We start from the raw sequence: 4,086 nt of genomic DNA, 5'->3' as shown, positions 1-4,086 counted from the left end.
ACATGAATTTCTCATACAAAAGCTAAGATATCCTTTTTTTCTTTATCTTATGTATTTGTATTTTTAATTTTTTAAATCTATTTTAATTTTTCTTTTCTTTTTCTTTTCTCTGAGAGCTGGGGGTTATAGCATTGGTCTGGTTCAAGTAGGCCATGAGCTCATGGTCTAGAGTGTCCTTTTAGTTTTGGCCTTTGGAAAGAAGGTTTTGGTAGTTTCCCCATTGTGATACATTGCAGACTTTTTCCCTACATTTGGTGGAGGTGGGGCCTTGCTTCTGCCCAAGCTAGTCAGGAGCTCCTGACTTCAAGGGACTCACCCATCCTGGTTCTCCTATAGTTGCAGGTGTGGTCAAAACATCCTGCTGAACACCACCATTTCTCTTGTCACTCTCTTTCTCCTTTTCTGTCCTTCCTCTCTCTTATTTTCTAATTCCTTTCTTTCACCCCCTTCTTTTTTCTCTCTTTATTGTTTTCTTTCTTTTCTCCCTTCTTGCTCTTTACCCCTGTCTGCCTTTTGACCTTATATTGAAAGGCCACTTCAATAGCTAAGCTCTGAGACAAGGTAACTTAAAGTGAAGCAGGTAGTGAGAAGGAAAAAGTAGAAGGAAGTAAACAAGGAGAAACCACTTATGAGGAGGAACCAACAGAAAAATTCTGGCAACATGAAAAACCAAAACAGAGCAACTCTCCCCTATCCCCCACCCCCATCAAGGGATAATGAGTTAGCTACTGCACTGGAGTCCACATATAAAGAATTAATGGAAATGCCAGAAAGGGGATTTAAAATACGGATGGAATGAGTAAATAAATGAATAAATGGAATTGATGAGAAAGTGGAAAACCAGAACCCTGAAATGAATGAAAGATTTTAAGAATATAGAAAGGATATGGTAGAGCATAAGGAATTGAAGGAAACAATCAGGAAACTTAAAGATACAGTAGAAAATATCGATAACAGATTAGACCAGGGGTCCTCAAACTTTTTAAACAGGGGGCCAGTTCACTGTCTCTTAGACTGTTGGAGGGCCGGACTGTGGGCCCTGGGACGAGTCGGCTGCTAAGCAGGACAGGCAGTGGCTGTAAAAACACCTGGCAGGCTGGATAAATGTCCTAGGTGGGCCGCATGTGGCCCACGGGCCATAGTTTGAGGATGCCTGGAGTAGACCATAGAGAAGAAAGAATCTCAGAGCTAGAGGATAAAGCTCTTGAGCTAATCCAGGTGGTTTAAAAGGTAGAAAAGAAGAGAAAGAAAGCAGAACATTCACTGAGAGAATTATGGGACTTCATAAAGCATTCAAACACACAAATTATAAGGATCTATAAAGGGAAAGGAGAAAATCCCAAAGGAATGGAAGCTCTATAGGAGTATATCATAATTAAAAATTTTCCAAGTTTTACTAAAAACTCCTAAACACTCCTTTTAGAATGACATTGAACCCCAGGCCATCTCAACACACATAGAGCATCTCCAACACACATAGTCACGAACCCATCCAAAGTCAAGACAAAAGACAAAATTTTGCACACATCCAGGAGTAAGCACAAATTGACCTACGGGGGCAGATCCATCAGAGTGCCAGCAGACTTTTCAGCGGAAACTTACCAAGCCAAAAGAGAATGGTTAGCTACCTTTAACCTTCTTAAACAAGACAAGTTTTAGCCCAGAATTCTGTATCTTGCTAAGCTAAACTTCAAATTTGATGAAGAAATCTGATCTTTTACTGATATGCAAACACTGAGGATATTTGCCAAAATAAGACCAGCTCTACAGGAAACACTCAGACTTATTCTCAGCATTGACCATTACAATGGACCACCAGCAGAGCAAACACCCAGAAACTAAAGAACAAAACCTAGCTTCCACAATGGTGCAAAGAATGGAAACTAAGAAACAAACCTTTACAAAATAAGATAAATAGAACTCTACCACACTTAATCAATTCTCTGAATAAATGCTAATGGCTTGAATTCTCCACTAAAAAGGCACAGAGTGGCTGATTGGATAAAAAGCACAAACCATATACATGCTGTTTCCAAGAAACACACCTAAACTTGAAGGACAAAACGAAAGTCAGAGTAAAGGGTTAGAAAACAATATTTCAGGCAAATGGAAATCAGAAAAATGGAGGGGTTACAATCTTATACAAGTGGATTTAAAGCAACTAAAAAAACAAAGATGATCACTTCATTCTGGTCAAGAGAACAAAGCAACAAGAGGACATTTCATTTCTAAATATTTATGCACCCAAATGAAATGCAAGCAGATTTATGAAACAGACCTTGATTGGTTTTAGCAATATATCCTATAACACCAGAATAGCAGGGGACTTTAAAACCTTAGCTGTACTAGACAGATCTTCTAAACAGAAACTAAACAAAGATACAAGGGACATAAATGTGACCCCAGAACAAATGGGCTTGATAGTCATATCCAGAACTCACCATCCCAAACGTAAGGAGTATACGTTCTTTTTTTCAGCCCATGGAACATACTCCAGAATAGATCATATTCTAGGATACAAATCATACCTCAACAAAATTGAAGGAATTAAAATTATACCTTGTATCTTCTTTCTCAGAATATAGGGCAATAAAGGTGAAACTCAACTCCAACAAAAACTATCATCCCTGGCCAGGCACAGAGGCTCACATCTATAATCCTAGCACTCTGGGAGGCCAACGCAAATGGATTGCTTGAGCTTATAAGTTTGAGACAAGATTGAGCAAAAGTGAGACCCTGTCTCTACTAAAATTAGATAAACTGAGGCAAGAGGATCTCTTGTGCCTGAGTTGGAGATTGCTGTGAGCTATGAGACCATGGCCTTCTACCCACGGTGACAGCTTGAGACTCTATCTCAGGAAAAAAAAAAATCTGTCACCCCCCCCTCCACACACAAAGGTATGGAAATTAAATAATCTTATGCTTACTGACAGTTGGGTCAAAGAAGAGATAAATAAGGAAATTGTTAAATTCCTCGAACATAACAACAATGAATCTAAAATTTACCAAAACCTGTGGGATATGGCAAAAGAAGTTCTAAGAGGGAAATTTATCCCATTAGATGCCTATATCTGAAAAACATAAAGAGAGCCCATCAACAACCTAATGAATAATCTTAAGGAAATGGAAGAGGAATCTAATCCTAAACCTAGCAAAAGGAAAGAAACAACCACAACTAAATTATAAATAAACGAAATTGAAAATAAAAGAATCATTCAAAAAATTAATCAACCAAAAAGATGGTTCTTCAAAAAGATAAAAAAAATTGATTTGGCCAGATTAACTGGAAACAGAAAAGTAAAAACTCTAATAACCTCAATCAGAAAAGAAAAGGGGAAAAATAACAGCAGACATCAAAGAAATACAAGATATTATCTCTGTCTACTACAGGAAACTCTATGCCTAGAAATTTGACAATGTGGAGCAAATAGACCAATACCTGGAGTCACACCATCTCCCTAGAATTAACCAGAAAGAAACACATCTCTTGAATAGACTAATATCAAAGAATTGAGATTGAAGAAACTGTAAAAAAGTTTTCAAGAAAATAAAGTCCTGGACCAGATGGCTTCACACCAGGATTCTATCAACCCTTCAAAGAAGAGCTTGCACCAATGCTGCAGAACCTATTCCAAACATTGAGTAGTAAGGAACTTTCCCTAATACATTCTATGAAGCAAATATCACCCTAATGCCCAAACCCGGAAAGGACCCAACTAAGAAGGAGAAGTACAGATCAATTTCACTAATGAATAACAATGCAAAAAATGCTCAATAAAATCTTAGTCAATAGATTACAACTACACATTAAAAAAAATTATACATCAAGACTTGGCTCCTGCAGCTCAATGGCTAGGGTGCCAGCCACATACACCAGAGCTGGTGGGTTCGAATCTAGCCCAGACCTGCCAAACAACAATGACAACTACAACCAAAAAATAACCAGGCATTGTGGTGGACACCTATAGTCCCAGCTACTTGGAGGCTGAGGCAAAAGAATCACTTAAGCCTAAGAGTTTGAGGTTGTTGTGAGCTATGATGCCACAGCACTCTACCCAGGGTGACATAGTGAGATTCTGTCTCAAA

At 38.3% G+C, this 4,086-nt stretch overlaps 1 protein-coding gene across 5 annotated transcripts in view; it reads right to left on the bottom strand.

The window, feature by feature from the left end:
• The window catches only part of PPP2R2B (protein phosphatase 2 regulatory subunit Bbeta), a 495,801-nt gene that overhangs the window by 327,896 nt on the left and 163,819 nt on the right, over positions 1 to 4,086 (bottom strand). The window lies entirely within an intron of this gene.

Source organism: Otolemur garnettii, unplaced genomic scaffold (assembly GCF_000181295.1).
Source record: "Otolemur garnettii isolate 467f Iridium unplaced genomic scaffold, OtoGar3 scaffold00003, whole genome shotgun sequence".
In the NCBI taxonomy this organism is placed as follows: domain Eukaryota; kingdom Metazoa; phylum Chordata; class Mammalia; order Primates; family Galagidae; genus Otolemur; species Otolemur garnettii.
Note: the sequence above shows the minus strand (reverse complement) of the source record. Positions and strands in the feature narration are given on the sequence as shown.